The following is a 15560-nucleotide window of genomic DNA, read 5'->3' as shown; positions in this document are numbered from 1 at the left end:
GCAAAGGTAAATATGTCGTGATAAGTTCTCCATTGCAGTCAAAGTGACCTCAGAAAGTTGGTACAGCAAGGTCACTTACTGAGCCAAGCAACAGTGACTTGAGAAGTAATGTGACTGGCAAGGTTTCACATCACAGGAGAAGAAATGTTTTCCTTTAGAGAGTTGCGTAACTCTGGAACTCTGCTTCAGAGGTCGGTGGAAGTGGGATCGCTGAATGACTTTTCAGGCAGAGGTAGATAGATTCATGTTCAGCAAGGGAATCAAAATTTATCATGGGCAGATGGGAATATGGAATTTTGAACACCAACAGATCAACTCAAATCATATCGAATGCGAGAGCAGGCTTGAGAAGCCAAATAGCCTACTATTGCTCCTAATTTGTTTGTTCAAAGACAGAAGTGCCACAATCAATGACATCCTCTCTGTACAGTTCATTCCAGATTGTTTATTGGATCCTCAGGTTACAGATCATGTCCTTACTGAATTCAGCAGGGTGATTTCGTCACACCCAAAACAAATGAGGTTGGGTAGGCTGTGATAATTAAACCTTTTGCATTTCAAATTTGAACCTAACCTGCCTCAAGCCCATGAACTTCTGTTTTTAAGGGGTTAAGACAGACGATCAACTGACTGTCAAGAAAAGACTCAGTTGTTTGAACGTGTATGTGAAGCTACTTGCCTCTAATTGTGTCTCTCTTTCGATTTTATTGCTGGTCAATTACATTTCCTGGGTTTCAGGAAAACTGGATGCTAAAGTCAACTGCTGTGTGGAAGAGACAAGTGTCTTTTCGTCATGGAAAGTGAGTTTATCACTCTAGCCTCTTCAAACCAACCTGCTTCCCTCCCAAGGTAAGACCTTTATTATTATGGAATGCAATCAACAATTAGACCTGCCAAGAATTGAACCTCCTCATGCAGAGTGTCATCTGCAATCATGGACAGCCATTTTATCACTACTCCCAATAATCCCACCTGCCTGGCTCCACCCAACCCTAAGCGGTCCTACGTCAACTCTCAAAATCATGCTACTCCCACCTCAACCGGCCCGGATCTGCAGCTTGAGGAGCCGAAAACTGGCCACCTCCTGGGCTAGGACTTATTGAGCCACAGATTCCTAAAGCATGGAAACAGACCCTTTGGTCCAACTGGTCCATGCCACCCTAGTTTCTAAAACTAAACTAGTCCCATTTGGCTGCAATTGGCCCATCTCCTTCTAAAACTTTCCAATTCGGGTGTCTGTCCAAACGTTTTTCAACCGTTGTAACAGTACCCACATCTATCACTTCCCCTAGCACTTCATTCCATGCATGAACCCACTTCTGCATGAAAAAGTTGCCCCTCAGGTTCCTTCTAAAATCTTTTTCCTCTTATCTTAAAATTATGAACTCATGAACCCGAAGGAAAAGACCTTTGCTATTCACCTTATCTATGCCTCTCATGATTTTATAAATCTCTACAAGGTCACTCCTCAACCTATGGGTCAATAAGCCCCAGCCCAGGAGGATGTCAGTTTTCTGCTAATTTCATTTACTCTGTTTATATTATTATAATATATTAATAATTTTAGATAAATATCTGTCTGTATATGCGTACCAGAAAGATGATCTGATTTCAGTGAAAAAAGTTCCAGCTTATCCAGACACTTTATAATTCAAGCCCCCCAGTCCCAGTAACATGTTAGTTAATCTTTTCTGCACTGTCTCCAATTTAGTATCATTCCTATAGCAGGGCAACCAGAACTGACTTCAGCTCCCCACATAGGGAGCAATACCTGACTGTCAGCCTGGCTTTCGAATGGGTAAGGAAGCTGGAAAAATGGAAACGTGCACATTGAAGCCAGCCCAGAATTCCAAAACCCCTCCACCCCTGATGGGAATCTTGCCCCTGTAAATATTGGTGCCTAGTATTGGACTCCATATGCAAACCCTTACAGATCAAAACCGGAAATGACAGTACTCATGTAATGGACCACACTGTATAAATTCCAAGCGGAGTAAAATAGCATCTCTTCATCGGAGGCTCCATTGATGATGTCAACTTGCACAGTGACAAAATGTCTGAATAAAAACAAGCCAGCTTGGCGAGCAAGTCAGCAATCTCATTGGAGCCTAACTCTCTGTCAACTGTGTCAGATCAATGTCTATAAATCCTGTGCCTGATTGTCCCCTGAATGAAGCTATACCCCTTCCATTCTCAAGGGTAATCAAGGGTCGGCAATAATTGCTGGCTTAGCCAGCAACATTGCCATTCCATGCATGAGAAAATATTTCCTGCTGGAAACAAACAGTTTCTCAAAATAGTAACAATGGGCTGGACCTTCCTTTTCTCCCTCACTCTCACTCTAACTCGGTCACTGGACCTGCTTCTTACCAAGGCTCATGGTCAATCACTTTGTTAATATCTGTCACATCTCTCTCAGACACTATCACCCATCCCACCATGTGACACCCCTGCTCCTAATGCTTTGTAAGGAGAGGATCCTGACTCTAACCATCGCAGGAGCTGACCAACTGTTTCCAGGCCCCTGGACAGCTTCAGAAGCTGCTTTTCACTTACTGAGCAAGGACCCCCTGTGCAAAGATATTCCACCCTGACTTGACTGAGGCCTCCTGATAACCATGAGAAGCTTTTTGACTTTGTGTCTGCTTCAAACACCAAAACAATTCTTCAGTACAGTCAGCCTGGTAACTCTGGCTGACGAGCAAAGTATGGCAGGGATCCTGTGAGTTTCCAGGGAGGCTCAGAGTCAGTGAGTGTTATGACAGTGAACCAAGATCCTCAAGATAAGGCCTGATCCAGTCTATGAGCTGGGTGTTTGTTCCTGAGTGCATGGTGTCTTTACATGCTACAATGCAGCATTACAATGAGAGTTGCTGGTGTAGCCCGAGGCACAGTATTGTATTGACTTGTAGAAGTGTCCTGCAAGTGGATCAGATATTTGCCATGAGGTACGTTAATGTCCATGGAAGTAGCGTGCACGTGGCTGGTGCCCATGGAGTGTGCCCTGTGATGTAGGTGCCCAATGCCCAACATGGAGGTTCTTTGGAGCAAGCAGTGAGATGAAATTGCCAGGTATTCGCTCTGAATTCGCTGTTGAGAATTCTTGAAGTCTAACTTGTTTGGCACATTAGGTGAAGTATGAAGCAGAATATTACTGAGGCAAAGATAGTAGGAATGCCGATGCTGAAGAATCTGAGATAACACGGTGCAGAGCCAGATGAGCTCAGCAGGCCAAGCAGCATCAGAGGACCAGGAAAGTTGACGTTTCAGGTCAAGCTTTCCTGCTCCTCTGATGCTGCTTGGCCCACTCTATTACTGAGGCAAGTTTTGTTGTTAATAAGACATTTAACGAGTTGTAATCCCCTTCAATTGGGAACATTTTAAATTGAGAATGTTGTAAGTCGAGTTACTAAATCAAGGTACAGAAGACGTCCACGTAATAGGTGTAAGAAAGCAATAATAAACAAGAGGAATCCATGTCTAGGAACAGAGTGGTAGTACCAACATATGCTGCATAGATTTACCTTGTAATGTCCTCAGCTCAGAGACTGTGTAGCCAAAAACACCATGCACCAAAGTGAACTGACCATTTTCCCACAGCAGGTGGATAACGGGGTCTGGGAGTTTGAATGGTCTCTGAAGTGGCCAGAAAGAATGTTGAGTGCAAGAAACAAGCATCAAAAATCTCCTTTACATTTTAGGTACAGTACAACATTGGCATATGGCCCAGCAATCACTCATTCACTAACAAGCAAAATATCTGATGGATATGTTGCTGTGTGATACACCAAATAGGTGAAAGTACATTGCACAATACAAACCAGGCTGATGTACAGCTGAATACACTTTTCCCATCCTGAAATGTATTTCATTCTTTGCACTGTAGTATTGTCTAATCAGGTGGCCTGTTGAGGTTTATGCATTCCCTCTGCTGCCTTGACTTCATTTCTGCATATTCATAGCAGAACCCAATGAAACAAAATAGAAACAAATTATCTTCCAGCCCTCAGGATTGTTTAAGATGGCTCTGTAATGGGTACAAAGGTTGAAGAATTAGTCCATACACAATCTAGACTCTAAATCATAAATTCTATTTATTTGAAAACCGCTGTTGTTTAACCCAAAACACTGCTTAAATGATCAAAAAAGGTTTTCTTTTCAATTTTGTTCCCTCATCAAGGCATTTTCTGTTGTTGTCAGGAAGTTTCACAAATACCAACAAGCCTCTAGTAGCTTAGCTATTGCTCATCTGTAGAGTTGGACAATGAATATTAGGAGGTTTTAATGCAGACAAATTAATTCAACTGTCACCCAGTCCTCACTTTCCAGAAGAAAGCCCTGCATATTGACCTGGACTGAGAAACTTGGTTAAGTTTATCCCTCACCAGCAAATGGCTGCTGCAACCAGTTTAGGACACTGAAATAACTGCACAGAGATGGTATCCTGTCACCAGGCCACCCTCTATTTACTCATGCACAGTGCACTGGCTACAGACAGCCAGTTCAGAGTTGGACAGCATTCATGGACAGTACAAGCTAACATTTGAGTCTGGCTACTCTTCATCAGCTCTGAAGAGTAATCTAGACTCAAAACATTAGCATGCTCTCTCCCTGACCAGCTGAGATTTCCAGCATTTGTTGTTTTCAGTACAGATTCCAACATCTGCAGTAATTTGCTCTTACAGCTCCTAAACTGAGGAGATGCTAAACTCCCTGTTTATATTTGTCAGCCAGGGCTTCCTGATTGGCTCAGAGAAACAACCCCTATCAAGGATCTCATAGTCAATGAGATCCACCTGGTACCAATCACAGATAGAAACTGCTTCGATTATTGAAATGAAGAATTTGAATTTATATCTTCAGTGCACCCTAAAGGATTTCATAGTTTTGATGAGTACCCATGTTTATATTTAGCAAATTCAGTGATTAATTTGCACACAAGCAAGATAGCACAAAAATAATCAGGTAATTAATCGGTTAACGTTTGATTTCTTCATGGCATGAGTTAAGAGATTACAACAATGCATTTGCTATTCTTCAATTAATGGAACCTCTGAGATCAAAAATACAGTTTTAGCACCTCATTTTCTATAAGACCTGGAGTTAGGTTTGAATCTATAACCCTTTGATTTGGAGACACAAGCATTACTTATCATTGAGCATGGCTGGATTTGGGTGATTTTGCACAGACTATAAATCAAAATCATGGCCTTCTGGTGTAGGTGCTTTTAGGCTATCCCATGCATCAAGAGAGAAAGTGATTCTTCATCATGATCAAGGCCAATTCTTTTCTGATGTGCTTACAAATTGGAATTTATGTCAGGGTCTTTAAACTAAGCATTGCCCTTCACCTCATTTGTAACATTCTATTTTACTTCGAATGTTCAGCAACCTTTTCACGTCTACGAACTCCTCAGAGTTGTAAGTTCCAGATGAGGAACTTGTGTTCAAGGACTCAATATATTGAATCACCTCCCAATCCAATTTAATCTTTTCTGATGCATGTTATGCTTTAAGTTAATTCTTTGGATTGGAAAACAACTTGATGACTATATTATGATCATGATGAAGTGTAATCATTACAAAGAAAGCAACTTGTTGTCACCCATAACAAAATTCCAGTATGACAATTGATTCCTCCCATTTTAAGCACCATGAAGAAACCTACCATAATCACACAATTTTTCAAGTTTAATTTCTCCACTTCACCTTTTTCTAAGCACTGGCTGTCACTGGGACACAGATCCACAGAAGCTGCCTGTATTATGCCCAAGAGTTTTTTCTGCATGTAAGCTACTCATGTAAATAGTTACTTCACCATATGTTATTGTCTACACTGTCATCTATTTCAAAGTTCACATAATTCAAGTATGGGCCTAAATGTGGTCAGGTTATTCAACTATGGCGGCATCACAATTCAGCTCAATCTTATCTTCATCTCACATTCACTCAAGCATTTTGCCAGCATCAGTAACTAAATAACAATCAGAAGAAGAAGCCCTCTCTGATTTATCCCCTTCACTTAACGGTGACAGCAATTGCAGATTTCTGCTACCTATCCACCGATAGTATTTAAGTCACCTCAGAAGAGGATTCAAACACTGGACCTTCCTCATCATTTTATAGCTCATCGAGCCAAAGAGGATCTACATGATTGAAGTATCAACAATTATAATTTTTAAAGGACAGATGAGAGCTCAGGTGCCAGAGGGCAGTTGAGCATAGGACTGAACAAATTACTCAGTGAGTTGCTGATTTCAGCCATGCAATACTGAGTACAATAGACAGGAGTGCTATTCACTTTGGCAAGTGGACTCCTGTTATTAGGAAGTGTTCTTGTGCTCCTCTTAGTGGTCAGCTGTAAAGCACATCTCCTGTCGCCTGACAGATGTATCCAACTTATCCTGAGCAGGATAACTGACACAACCTAAAGCTGAACAGATAAAAATTGAAACATCTTGTTAAACAAACAAGTGCCCTAATAATCCCCTACATCCCTATTCAAGGTCATTCACCAGCCACTTTGTAAAGCTCACACATTATCACTCTGTACTATTGACAATCCATCCTCTATACTATACACCATGAATGTAATGTATAGCAATATGTTGTAACCAAAGATCAATCACAATGTTTAATGAAACATATAATTTCTCATCAAAAAACTTTGCAACACACTGATGCACTAGTGCCTTTGGCACAGAATGATCACACATCATTTCTCAGCAGTCTGGGGGATTTGGGTGCAGGGAAGAGCAATTAGATACTGCGCTTATTAAAACATGTACCTCTTAACACCCTATGTAAAGATAAAACATCAGCTCCCAGCGAACAGATTATTTGCTGTTTATGGTCGGAGAACAATATGTAATGTTGAGGCATGTGAAACAACAGGGGGTTAGAAAAGAGGAGATGGAGAACAACTAGCTGCATACATTTTAATTTATTATTCCTTTAATTACTTTACTGTATTCTGAAACAAGAGTTCCATTGCAGCCAATTATTCTCTACAGACCCCACTCTAATGTAGTAGACAGGACTTGTGCTCATTTACAAAATATCATGTAATGTTGTTTGTGATCTCAAGATACATTATAAAATTACACTAAGTTTAAGGATTCCAAAGCGGAAACACTAAATGCAACTCACCAGACCTTTCATTCCAAAATCTCAAAAGTAAAGTGGATCGAAAATCTGTAGAGACTCACTGTGTGATTAACTATGGAATGGTTATTATAATTACTGTCTGCATTCCTCCCCATTTTAGCCCCTCTATTAAGAATGCAATCACTGCTTCCAGTTTTATGGCTAGGTAACTAATTCTGAATCTCATGGTTTCCAATATAATCCCAAGGATAAAGGGAGATGAATGAATGAGTTGAGCTTGTTTCAGTTCCCCTACTTCACCAATTTTCTCTCCAACCATCCTATACTTGAAAAAGCCTTCTATTTCACTCAGTGCCTTGATGAAATGTTCTTTTTTTGCTTTTGGTCAAAGGTTTAAATCATATAACATTATTTGAAGCAAACAGAGAGTGATTACCATGGTTTCTTGACTATCTCTCTTTTCTCAATCAATGCATAATATGTCCTGCACAGATAGAGGCCATGGTGGTGTATATGCACCACACAAACCTCCTTCCACCTGTCTTTACCTCACCCTAGCAGCCCACCCTTCTATTCCTCTCTCTCTGAAATACCTATCTAGCTTCTACTTAAATGTACCTATGCTATTCACCTCATGGTAATGACTTCTATATTCTTACCATCTCTGGGTATATCCTGAATTCCCTACTGGATTTATTAGAGACTAGCTTACAGTTATCACCTATGATCTGCTCTGTAATCATTGTCTTTGCCTTGCAAGAGACAGTGAGGTAGTGGTAATGTCTCTGACACTGGCTGGTGGAATTCAAATTCAATTGATATTCTGGAATTGAAAGCTACTCTTTGGAACAGTGAGTATGAGACAATCATCGATTCTCAATAAAAAAAATCTGGTTCACTGATATCCTTCAGGGAAGGAAATCTATCACCCTCACCAGGTCTGGCCTAATGTGATTCCAGACCCGCCCTCTGAGCTGACCTAGCAAAAGCCATTCCTGTAGAAAATAAATGCAGACCTTGCAGTTGAAGCTGGCACCCCATAAAGTAATAAACTTGAACAACTCCCTTTCCTAAACTTAAAGTCCTCTTTCAGATTATCGCTCAATCTCCTCTATTTTAAAAGGAGGAGCTCTAGTTTGTTCAGTCTTTCCTGATGGTTATGTCCATTCATTGGAGTTTAGAAGAATGAGAGGGGGATTCACTTAGAAACCTATAAAATTCTGGCAGGACTAGACAGGGTAAATGTGGGAAAGAAGATCCCAATGACTACGTTGTCTCCCTACAGTCAGAAAGAGGCCATTTAACCCATCAAGTCTGCACTGACCCTTTGAAGACCATCCTACCCAGACCCAAACCCCAATTTTATCACCTTAATCCTGCATTTCCCATGACTAATCCACCTAGACTGCTCTTTCCTGGCCCCTAGGGGGCAACTGAGCATGGTCAATCCACCAAACCTGCGCATCTTTGGACTGTGGGAGTAAACAAAAGCACCCGGAAGAAAACCATGCAGACACAGGGAGAATATGCAACTCCATACTGATATTCATCTGAGGCTAGAATTGAACCTGGCTCCCTGGTACTAGGAGCCCAGAGCCAAGGGCCATGCTAAGGATACAGGGTAGGCCATTGAGGACTGAGATGATAAGAAAGTTCCTCACCCAGAGAGTGGTGAGCCTGTGGAGTTCTCTGTCATAGGAAGCAGTTGATGTCGAAATGTTGAATATTTTTAAGTGGGCGTTGGTTATGTGTCTTGGGCTAAAGGGATCAAGGGTACAGGGAGAAAGCAGGAACAGAGGATTGAGTTGGATCATCAGTCATGATCATTTTGAATGGTGGAGAGGATTTGAAGGGCGGAATGGCTTATTACTGTTCCTGTTTTACTTTTTTCCAATCTCTCAAAAAGACTAATTGGTCATAGATCATGTGGTTGTTTAACATGAAGTTGCTACGCAGAGTTTCTGTCATGGTTATCTATACTACAGTTGCCCTGCTCTCCAAAAACTGATCATGATGTGATGGGGTTTGAGACAATTTGATGATACAATAACATTCCATAAAAATGGAAGTGCTTATTTACTTTTTACTCACATTGCTGTGATTGGCAACGTGAAGTGTCCTCTGCCATTCTGCACAAGCTGCAACACAGCACCTGAGCTACCCTTTGTTGAGGATTTCCAACCACTTGTTATGTTTGAGAATGCAGCTTTACATAGCAATGTGTTCAAAATAAGAATTGCAAATGAAACCAGAGAGAAGCAGGACCAGTTTTTATGGATTCCACTTGGATTTAGAATGTACCTGAGATAATGAATAGCTAGTGGCATTCACAAGGGAGGCACATCCTCAGAAACTATTTCACAAAAAAATTCTTCAATGTAATACATCATTTTGGCATTGGGATCTGTTTATCTTCCACAAAATGCATCTGTTCCTTTGTTTTATATCTAACACAAACGGATCTTTGTTTAAGGTTGTGAATCTTTGAATCACTTTAGAAAGGTAAATGGTATAATAGCAATATTTGCCTATAGTTTAAGGCATTGATTGATGCTGGAATATAGGCCTGCAAGTGTTGGCCGTCATCAGCAATCTTACCATAAGGTGCTGTAAGACTGTTCTACCCCAAGATTTATCTAGCTGAGGGTAATTCTGTCTTCGCCCAACATACACACTGCTCTGCACTTTTTAGCAAAGCCTAGTGAACAGCTGTGAGATTTAGCCTGAATGATAGTTTCCCTCGCTAACTTGAGGATGGTGAGATCAGATATAACTTTCCACCTGCTTTTCTGGACAGCAATGAACCTGACATGGGCTGGTGAAATAAAGACCCAAGAGTCCTGACCTGAAACGTCAACTTTCATGCTCCTCTGATGCTGCCTGGCCTGCTGTGTTCCTCCAGCTTCACACTGTGTTCTCCCTTCTTATCGATATAGCTTTGTTATACATATGTCAGTAACCTCAGTCACTAAATGATTGGGGGCAGGTTAATTGTTTGTGGAGCTTTCTTAATGCGATAGAGAATTTTAACAAAGGACAGGTGAACCCAGAATAGAGAAAGAAACAGAGAGAGAGAGTGAAAGAGAAAGTAAGGCAGAAAGCTCCTTGTTAGAGATAGTGGGAACTGCCGAGCTCAAGCCTGAGATAACAAGGTGTAGAGCTGGATGAACACATCAGGCCAGGCAGCATCATAGGAGCAGGAAAGCCGACATTTTGGGTTGGGCCCTTCTTCAGAAAATGCTCTTTGTTAGGCTGCTTATGGCTTCAGGATGTCTCAAAACACATTACAAATTAACTTTTGAAATGCGGTCACTGTTGTAAAGTGGTAAAATGCAACAACCAGTTAATGCACTCTCTGATTGATCAGATGGTGTTTGAACAATGTTAATAGGGGAATAAATATTGCAGGATCTCGGCCTCTTTGAATAGTGCCTTGGGATCTTTTGACACAACTGAGAGGGCAGAAAAGATTTATAAGCTCATCTGAAAGACAGTCCCTCTGACAGTGCAGCACTCTTCCAATACATCACTGAAGCATCAGATGTCATGTCAAGTCTCAGGCGTAACGTTTGGAATAGCAATCCTCTGACACAAAGGTGAGAGTGAAATACTGCTTTGAGATTAAATTTACATTCTGCTACACAGTCTGTCATTTATGACTCTGAAATGAGACATATCTGATTGATAAAACTGCTTTCACATTGCCATCATGAAGATTGTCTTTTCACGTTAATTGCAGTTCTGTTTCTATATAATTATCCAATAATATCACACAGTGTTTTAATCTTCATCAATGTGAATCCTCTTCTTTGCTATACTGTGGGTTTCTATAAAATACCAATCCTCGGACTGCATGTTGTTCATTATATTATGCAATTCCTCTCGCTTTGCTTAGGGTTTTTATTTTAGACAAATCCCTGAGAAAGCAGATGAACTGCAGGATACAATCCTTAAAACAAGAACAAGAACATGTAATTATGTGAGTCTTTGACATAATATAACATCCTAAGGTGCTTCACAGGATCATTGTAAGACTAAGCATGGCACTGATTTAATAAGAAGATATTAGATTAGCTGAGGTAGCTCTTAAAGGAGAAAGGTGAGGTAGGGAAGCAGAGAGATATAGGGAAAGCATTCCTGATCTTGGGGCACAAGCAATTGAATGCTGTCAGCAATGGTGGAGGCATTGTGTGACTGGAAGAGTTTGCACAATAAGGGATAAGAGCATGAGGGGATTTTTAAATAAAGGTGAGAATGTAAGGCACATATGGCTCCTGAGCTAACCTAGCGCTTTGGACTGAGATGAATTAACATAATCTACCAACAGATTGCAATGTTTTCTCAGAATAGTGACTAACCTAGTATTGACCTCAATTAGTTCCATGTGGTATATTGCACATTCTCTTTATAATTATTTCTTATATTAATATTTATTGTATGAGTTATATTACATTATACAATTAAAGAAAATGAGTTAGAAGGAACTTTTTTTAAGAAAGGAAGGAACAGGATTCTGTAACAGCAAAGAAATCTGATACATTTTCTGGAGAATGATGGTATTCTGAACTATCTTAAGATCACTGCTAATGATTCGAGTCAAGTTAATTCAGAACAAAGCAATCTTGTATGTTTGTTCATCCAACGCAAGCACAGAGTTTTCTTTTTCTAATCTCCCCTCCCTAATTTCCACCCTTTCCATTCCTGTAGGCTCTGATTCATGTTGTATAGCAACTCTATGGAGAACAATTCCCTTTGATACTTTAAAAGAGCAAAAATAATTGGAGGAGAATGTAACTTGTTTTTTGCTCATTAAAGATGCTGGCAGACCTGTCTTACATTTAGAGTATTTTTTATTTTCTTTCATCCCTATTTGTGTCCATATTTCCATTTTGTAGAAGTTTATACTGTATTCTCATGCCCACCTTCAGCAACGCCATTCAATTTATTTATAGCCAAAGTGTTTTTCTTCTACCTCTTAGTTATCCCCAGTCCATGTTTTATCCCATAAATGAGTGGACAGACAAACTACCTTGTGACCTGGTCAACGCCAATTAATGTCTTGAGCTCTCTGCCCTCGTGAAGAATTGCTATAGTGCAAATACAGCTGAAACCAAGGAGGTTTTTAATGGTAAGGAAGCATTTAGAGGTTTAAAGGAATGTGGGAGCTGACCGCTCGGTTCACAATAAACAACTGCACCTCTCAGTCGCGAACCATTTCCACTCCCCCTCCCATTCCTTAGACGACATGTCCATCATGGGTCTCCTGCAGAGTCACAATGATGACACCCAAAGGTTGCAGGAACAGCAACTCATATTCCGCTTGGGAACCCTGCAGCCCAGTGGTATCAATGTGAACTTCACAAGCTTCAAAATCTCTCCTTCCCCCACCGCATCCCAAAACCAGCCCAACTTGTCCCCTCCCCCCACTGCATTCCCAAAACCAGCCCAGCTTGTCCCCGCCTCCTTAACCTGTTCTTCCTCTCACCTATCCCCTCCTCCCACCTCAAGCCGCACCTCCATTTCCTACCTACTAACCTCATCCCACCTCCTTGACCTGTCCATCTTCCCTGGTCTGACCTATCCCCTCCCTACCTCCCCACCTATACTCTCCTCTCCACCTATCTTCTTTTCTCTCCATCTTCAGTCCACCTCCCCCTCTCTCCCTATTTATTCCAGAACCCTCACCCCATCCCCCTCTCTGATGAAGAGTCTAGGCCCGAAACGTCAGCTTTTGTGCTCCTGAGATGCTGCTTGGCCTGCCGTGTTCATCCAGCCTCACACTTTGTTATCTCTGAGCTCAGCCATTGTGTTTGTTAAAACAAACCTTGATAGGTTTCTAGATAGTAAACCCTTCAAGAGATATGGGATAGCTGAGAAAAATGTTGCTGAGGTAGATGATCTGCCACAGCATAGAATGGCAGAGTAGGATTAATGAGCTGAATGGTCTCATGCTTCTATGTCATAGTCTAGCCTGCTGAAGGGAAAAAGCCTTGAACTTTCCTTTCTCTGAAAAAATTCCCTCTTGATGTGAATCCGGTGTGAAACCTAATGGTCCTCTTGAGGAGTGCCTGGAAGACTTTTCAATACCGTGCTTCTGGAGCAAGATGCATCTGCTAAGATTCCAGGGACAAATTCCTATGTTTGGTAACATCTGTCTATACATGCCAGAATGTCAGACCATCAGCCATTCATCTGAAACCTTATCATTTTTGCTTTCACGGGGTAACACTTATTGGCCATAAGAAAACTGAAAGAACTGCTGATGCTGTAAATCAGGAACGATAACAGACATTGCTGGAAAAGCTCAGCAGGTCTGGCAGCGCCTGTGAAGAGAAATCAGCATTAATGTTTCGGGTCTGATGAGCAATCCTGAGGAAAGGTCACTGGACTGAAAATGTTAATGCGGATTTCTCTTCACAGATGCTGCCAGACCTGCTGAACTTATTGGCCAAACATGTTTTATTTTGCAAAGTGAACCTCTGTCAAGAGAAATCCCTTTTCCCTGTTTATCTGGTATGTATGTGTGATTGTTTGTTTAGGTGCATATTTAGAATTATTTGGAGAGGTAAATGTTCATGTTTTCATATAACAAACTAAGTATGCTAAACAGCTACGTGTCTGCATTGAGTAAGTTTATTTATAATCTAGCAATGAGTTTTTTTGTTTATTGAAGAACTCCAGTTGATGAATCTTTTCAATTTAGGTCTAATGTAGAGACAATATTTGATTAGCCATATCAGGAACTGAGAAAAACAGTTAGATTTCTGTTGCTACTCATATAGTAGTGGGACTTGAGAAAAGGAAAAGTAATAATAAATGAGAACATATCTCCATTACCAGAGGCATGAGGGAAAAGATTATGTCAAGCCAATTTCGGAGACATGGCAAAACATTTGGTCAATGAAGTAAGTTTTAAAGTGTATTTTAAAATATTTGAGGTCCCAAAAACTGGGATTTCTCCCCATAAAGTGTTTGGGCTTAGGACCAATTAATTTGTTCAAACTGATAAGTCAACAGAGGAGAGACATGAAAATACCAAGGGAGTATAAAAACATTTTTGCATGAGGTGGAGTTTCGAGACGACAGGCAGGTTTCTCAAGCATTTGTACTAAGTGGCACTTTCTTTTCTCGCTGGATCCACCCCCAACTGCAATATGGTGTCCCAAGCCAATAATCTGTCAGAGTAACTCAGCATAGTGTTTGCTTTGTTTCTTTTACACCAGTTGCTACCTGCAAACTTAAAAAGCATTATTTTTCATCTGCAATTCATTGTTTTAATTTTGGGATGTTGGGTCATGACCACTGATGTGTTTCCAAAAAAGATTGGCAACTGCTGGAACAGACTATAAAATGATAGATTCAATAAATTCAAAAGTCAACGTCAAGCTAATTTGTGCTTGTAAATGGAAGGAACATGTGTTAAAAGCACAATATAGGACTAGCATGGTGCGGTTTCTTAAGTAATCAACACATGGAATTGATTATTGAGTAGGTGTCTGAATGAGGTAACCATGATGGTTTAATGGAGGTTAGTTGGTTCTCTCACAATGAATTAAGATGTGGACATCCTCATCTCAATCTATTGTTTGTGAAGGCAATAAATAACAATATTGTATTTGGAGTAGAGTGCTCATGTTTAATCTACTGGAAAGATTGGTGAATACTTGACTGCAAACAATTTAGATTTATTATTTAAGAAGCAGGATAATTTATTTCAATTTCTCATCAGAAAAACATGACTTTAATAATCTGACCTACATGTTAAAAAATGAGAAAAGCAATTTTGTTCTTAACATGATTTCCCTTCCACCCTCCGATCTTGTGGTTGCTGGTGGGTGGATTAAGCGCGGGACTGCCACCATCAAAGCTGCTCCTGTCCGTATTTAATATCTACACACTACTGGATAAAATTTAGATTTGGAAAGCTTGGCAGCTTTGCTTTCCATGTCTAGATCAGGGATGAAAGGCCAATTGCAGAGTTCCCACCATCAACCCAGCTCAGATCAGTTAAATTAAGACATACTAGATTAAAACACAGAACTTTTATTTCCCATTCAATGTGATAACCATGATATTCCACTGTACTTTCAATCATAAGATATTGATGTAGCCTTTGAGGCACAGTATCTCTGGTACAATGCCAGCCCATTTTACATTAATTCCAATCCAGCAATATTCTCTTGGGATCAATTATTTTCTCTGTGTGAAATAATTTTAATCTCTTTGTAGCTTTAACATGCTCCTGACTCAAATATCATTCAGGATGTGCTCCCACAACGACCCCTAAAGCCCTGATACAGAAGCACGATCTTCGTAATGTTTGCAATAGTTCAAGAAATTACCAAATGCCATCTCTCAGGGCAAATTTGGATGGGCTATAAAAGTTACAGTTGCGGTACTTTGCCAAGAACACTTCTAAAAAGGCACTACATACTATTAAGATTTATTTTCAT

This window comes from Stegostoma tigrinum, chromosome 32 (assembly GCF_030684315.1).
Source record: "Stegostoma tigrinum isolate sSteTig4 chromosome 32, sSteTig4.hap1, whole genome shotgun sequence".
Classification (NCBI taxonomy): domain Eukaryota; kingdom Metazoa; phylum Chordata; class Chondrichthyes; order Orectolobiformes; family Stegostomatidae; genus Stegostoma; species Stegostoma tigrinum.
Note: the sequence above shows the minus strand (reverse complement) of the source record.